General features: G+C 45.5%; 1 long non-coding RNA gene across 1 annotated transcript in view; it reads left to right on the top strand.

Moving 5' to 3' along the window:
- Positions 1-1569: 1569 nt before the first annotated feature.
- Positions 1570-6000, top strand: part of Gm12216 (predicted gene 12216) — a 73768-nt gene continuing 69337 nt past the window's right edge. The window contains exon 1 of the long non-coding RNA NR_033332.1: positions 1570-1713. This is a non-coding gene — a long non-coding RNA (predicted gene 12216). The remainder of the gene's footprint in view (positions 1714-6000) is intronic.

Below are 6000 nucleotides of genomic sequence, written 5' to 3'. Positions count from 1 at the left end.
GGCCAGTATTGGGCAGAGCTTAAAGAATCTGGGAAAACTTTGTGGTAGATCTGCCTTGGCAAATATATATTCCAAAAATATATAACTACAGCAGCTGATTGTGGGGTTCGGTTTTTTGTTTGTTTGTTTTTTGTTTCTGATCACATGAAGGATCTTCCTTTTCACCCAAGTGCTTTATATATGTGAGTAATGTGGAACTTGATAGTCAATGTCAGCATCTTTCTCAATTGGCACATTAACTTATTTTGTGTATGTATGGTATATATGTATATATATATATATATATATATATATATATATATATATACACATACATGTGTGGCTGTGCATATGTGTGTGTTTGTATGCATGTGTGTGCACACACAACATGCTTGTAGGCCAGAGGTTAAAGTTGAGGGTCATTTTCCTTTTTATTTTTAATTTTTCAACATTTTCCTTTTTATTTTTAATTTTTCAACATTTTTATTTAGTGTGTTGGAACAAGCAAGCTTCTGCCACATGCACGTACGATCAGATGTCAACTTGTGGCAGCTGGTTCTCTTCTTCCATTACGTGGAACCTAGAGATTAAACTCAGAGGCCTAAGGCCTGGTGACAGGTGCCTTCTCAGGTAGTTTGGCTGGCCAGTACACCCCAGAGACTCTCGTCTCTGCCTCCCTGATGCTGAGAATACAGGTACTGTGCGTGTCCAGCTTTTTGTGAGGCTTTGGAGACTCAGCTCTGGTTCTCATGCTTGCAAAGCAAGCACTTTGGTTTTTGTTTGTTTGTTTGTTTTCGAGACAGGGTTTCTCTGTGCAGCCCTGGCTGTCCTGGAACTCGCCTCACTTTATAGACCAGGCTGGCCTCGACCACCCGCCTCTGCCTCCTGAGTGCTGGGATTAAAGGCGTGTGCCACCAAGCCCGGCTCAAAGCAAGCACTTTCTGACTAAATTATCTTCCCATCCCCTCACTGATTTGTTACACGTCTTACTGCCTGTTACTACATACCTAGTCTTACATAGAGAGTCTAGTTACTAGCCATTATTTATAGCAACAAGAAACCTTAAAACACTTAACAATTGTTACACAGTAAGTCTTCACAGTGTGGTTCTCAACCTAGGGCCACCCCCTTGGCAGCCCTCTGTTTCCTCAAATATTTACATTATGGTTTATAACAGAAGCAAAATTAGTTATGAAGTAGCAACACAATCTTATGGTTGGAGGTCATCACAACATGAACCGTATTAAAGAGTTGCAGCATTAGGTTGGTTGAGAACACACTGGTACCACAAGGTCGAGGTCTCCCCCACCAAGGGCAACTCAGTGCCAGTCAACCAGGCCAGCACCCAGCCGCACCAGCCCAGCCCAAACCGCTGCCACTGGTCAAGTCCAGCCCAGAGCACGGACACTTGAGTCACTGGTGGTCAGCCGGGTGACTGCGTGGGCCAGTGTTCCCGGGGCTTCGCAGCAGCACCGCCAGCCCTGCTCTGTGAACGCGGGCTCGTGCGTGTGCACTGCCCCGCCAGCCCACAGCGCCCGCCCGTGGGCTGTGTTCGCTCATGGTGCGCTCGGGCCAGTCCTGCCTCCCCTAGTTTTCGCTTTCGCTTTTGCTTTTAATAGCTTCTCCGAAGAGAAACAAAGCGGCGGCCACGACGGTCGACTGTCACGACGGGTGATGGGCTCGGAGGTGAGGGGAGAGGAGAGCGGCCGCCTGAACCCCGGGCCCACAAGAGAGGTAAGCGCAGCCCCGGCCGCTCGCGGGCTCCTCCTTGCGGTGCTGGTGCCAAGCTCTGGATCCACGCGGGTTACAGGGACGCCTGGCGTGGGGCCAGGAGAGCCTTAAGCGTGGCAGGGCTGGGGTCCGAGTGGCTCAGAACCACAAGACCAGGCAGGAGGATCTGGGAAGCCTGGAACTAGCACGCTGAGGATATTGCAGTCCTGGGTCCAGTGGTGCGTTGGCCACCTGAGTGAGCTTCTTTTTGTAGCGTGCGCACACACCTTCCTCTGTCCCTCTCCTCTTCTCCTTCCTTCTGTCTGTCCCTCTCCCACACTCTCATCCCCCATTTCCTCTTCTCTCCCCATTTCTGTAAAAATCCTTCTGATCCCATGTTGCCTTTTGCAGACCCCCTCCTTATACACTCTTTCATGGGAGTATGCATCTGAATGCAGAACCCACTGCCCCACTTGAGCTCACAAGGAACTCAACCTCCCCTCCAGCCTTAACCTGGCAGCCTTAGCCACTGAGCTGCCAAGGTTTGTGCACCTGTCCTACCTCCTGAGCGTTACAAGACCCTGCAAACGCAGCAGCTTACCTTTCGTGATCATAGACATTAAGACTAGGCTAGAATCAACCCTCCTTTCAGTGAGTGTCCTTCCCCTAAGTGAAGTCTGAGGGTCATTATGAAGGGGCCATAGCCCATGCCAGCAAAGATGGACAGGGACCTTCCCAGACCACAGATCAATCTCCTGTCTCCCACAGAGGAATGAAAAATGGTGGCTGTTTTGTCTTGCCTTTGGTGATGTATACACACTTAGGTGTGAATACTGGACTCCATCCCAAACGCTGGAGACAGCCCCTGCCCTCAGGGCATCCACCTTCCCTGGCAAGAAAAACTGTACAGATATGGTTCAATAGAGAACACCTACAACCCCAGCACCCTGGAGGCAGAGGCAGAGGGGTATCTGAGTTCCAGGCCAGCTAAGTTCCAGGTCTCAGCCAGGGCGACTTAGTGAGGCTGTTGTACAGCAGAGATGAAACACATGGCACGAGTGACAAGAGCTAAAAGCAAAACGACCAAGTCTTCAGGTGCCTGCTTATATTTGAGTGACAGCTTTTTGCCTGGCTTGTGTGTGGTTGGCAAGAACGCGCTTGAACTCAACTTGTGTCTCCATAGATGTCATTTCCACCTAACCGCAGGGATCTGACCCTAGGTCCGCAGCTGAAACAAAACTTGATCTGAACCTTAAAAGCGGGGTCTGAATTTGAGAAAGATTGCCAGATGTCCTAAGATTACAAAACTCTGGATCTTCGCTGCCTTTAATCCTCGGATGGTATAGGGAGGCACTGCTTCTAACACATTCTGCTTTAATGTGCCAGAAAAATGAGGTTGTTATCTCTCATTTTGTGGCTTGCTTTCTTTCACAAGCTATTCCTTTTCTCCAGGGCTCCTTTCTCTCCCTCTGAGCCAAATTGAAGCAGCAACCATGGAAAATAAATAACCCCCCCAATATTGTTTTCTGATAAAAATGAGCAGAGTGCATCACAATGACTACGCCATCTGGTCTTAGACTTGCGGGGCGGTGCGGGGCGGTGCGGGGCGGTGCGGGTGGGGCCCTCCCAATTCTGTCTCTAAACACGTTTGGTTTCGCTTTTGGCTGTGGACAAAATTTTTATCAAATGCTCATTCTGTATTTGGCAAGGTAATCTTGTGATCACCTCTCCCTGCCAAGTTAAAACAACATTAAATTGAGCAGCATATCCTATTTTCTGTATTCAGACACAGCTCATCTAGGATAGAGATCTGCTCATTGGTAGTTGATAGGACACTCATGTGGGCCTGAAAATATGGGAAAGAGATTTTAAAATCATATAAGTTGATGTCTGTGTTAAAGGGAGATTTACCGGAGTGGCTTGCAGCTTGTGGTCCAGGTAATACAGCAGTGGCTGCCTCCTGCATGGAAGGCCAAGATTCCAGTAGCTGGTCAGTCCATGAGACTGGATGTCTTTGCCGTCCCCATCTTGTAGTGAACCCCCAGAGGATGCCTAGAGAGCTGCTAGTCTTCAGTCGTTGTTGCACTCCTGAAGCAGTGGACTCTAACAGCAGCAAAGGAACCAAACTGATGCGCTCGCTGTCCAGGGAGAGTGAGGGCAGGCAGAAGGCAAAGCTTCCTTCCCACCCCCACCCCCCCTTTTATATGGACTTTCACCAGAAGGTGTGGCCCAGAGTCAGGGTGAGTCTTCCCACCTCAAATAAGACAATCAAGAAAATTCTCACCAGTGTGCCCAGCTGCTTGGGTTCTTGTTGATTTCTAGATTTGGTCAAGTTAACAACCAAGATTGGCCATGGAGCAATGTGCTTTTAGTTGATGAGCCGTCGATCATTTAGGTGACAGTCTTATAACTTTAAAGATGTCAGTTCATGTCGTCCTTTTCTGTTTAGACCCATTTTATTTTTAAATTAATTTTGTATGTGTATTTGGGGGCCGGCGCGTGTGCCTGACTTGACACACATATGAAGGTGAGAGAGAAACTTAGCAGCTGATACTCCCCTTCTATCATGACACCTGGGATTGAACCTGTCATCAGCTTGATGGCAAGTACCCTGGCCTGATGGACTTCTCTCCGCCCTGCTAAACCTCTTTTATTTATTTATTGGGGTTTTGCTTTGTTTTTAGTTTTCTGAAACAGGGTCTCACTATGTAGCTCTAGCCATCCTAGAACTCACTATGTAGATCAGGCTGGCCTTGAACTCACAGGAATCTGCCTGCCTGTGTGGTACAGCACTTGAGAGTAAGTGCTGTGATTAAAGGTGTGCATCACCGGCTGGAGGTTGGTTCAGAGCACTGACTGCTCTTCCAAAGGTCCTGAGTTCAATTCCCGGCAACCACATGGTGGCTCACAATCATCTGTTACGGGATCTGATGCCCTCTTCTGGTGTGTCTGAAGACGGCTATAGTATACTTGTCATATTTTTAAAAATAAATAAATAAAATCTTAAACAAACAAACAAACAAACAAAAGGTGCGCATCACTACACCTGGCCTGTAAGCCTCTTTGAAGAAGGAATTCTTGTCTTGGTTATTCTCCACTAGTCAGCTTTGTCTTCCATAGCTCCTACCACGCTGATTCAGGTGTTATACTTAGTATTCATTTCTCTATATTTTGTTGGTTACATGAATTTTGTAGTAGATTTAAACAGTGTATGTGTGTTTATGAGAGAGGAAAGTTCACTCCTGCTTCTGTGAAACACTTTCTGTAGGCAAACAAGATCACAGTGGTGGTTCTTTTTCCTGGACCATTTCCTATCTCTTACAAACATAGTTCTACAATTTTCCAAATTATGTAAGTCATAGGCCACACACACACACACACACACACACACACCTCTATTTAAATGGGATGCCCTAATTTATCCAGTTTCTAACCATAAAAATTATTTTAAAAGCCTTGTCTTTGAGTAGTAGGATCTAACTGGTCTGTATTTATTTGGTTCAGTGTAGATGTGGTCTTAGTTCTGTCACTTTGGCATATATTTATTGTGAGTTATTCTTTTTGTTTTGTTTTTTTTTCTTTTTTTTTTTTTTTTTGAGACTGGGTCTAATGTAGCCCAGGCTGGCCTTTAACTCTAGGTGTAGCTAAGGATATTCTTGAATTCATGATCCTTTGTCTCTACCTCTTTAAGAGCTAGGGTTTCAGATAGGGCCTGTCTTCATTTTTTTCTTTTTAAAAAGGATTTATTTTTGCTGATGTGTATATTTGTACATGTATGTACACATATATGTATGTTCATGTGTACGCTGACATACCCATGAGTGCCTTTGGACACCAGAAGAGATGGTTGGGTTGCTGTGGGCCAGCTGATACGGTGCTGGAAACGAACTTCTGTCATCACCAAGAGCAACAAGTGACCTAACACTGAGCCTTCTCTCTGGACCCTCATGCTTATTTTTAATTTTCTTTAATAAAATAGAGCCTTACTCAGTATGTCCTCTCAACCTTCTGCCTTAGTCTGTAATCTCCAGTAGCTAGGACTACATGTCTGGCTTTCCTGACCATTTTTTGATTAGAGATTGCAAAGTGCCAAGTTTTACAAGGGCCATCATTCAGTTCATATATACATATACATATGTGTATATACACATACTTATATGTATACACACATATATATACATATGTGTTTATACACCTACATATATGTACATACACACATATATGTATGTCTGTATATGTACATATGTATATATGTGTGTGCATATATGTGTATGTGTGTATATATATGTATGTATGTGTGTGTATATATGT

Source organism: Mus musculus, chromosome 11 (assembly GCF_000001635.26).
Source record: "Mus musculus strain C57BL/6J chromosome 11, GRCm38.p6 C57BL/6J".
Classification (NCBI taxonomy): Eukaryota; Metazoa; Chordata; class Mammalia; order Rodentia; family Muridae; genus Mus; species Mus musculus.
Note: the sequence above shows the minus strand (reverse complement) of the source record. Positions and strands in the feature narration are given on the sequence as shown.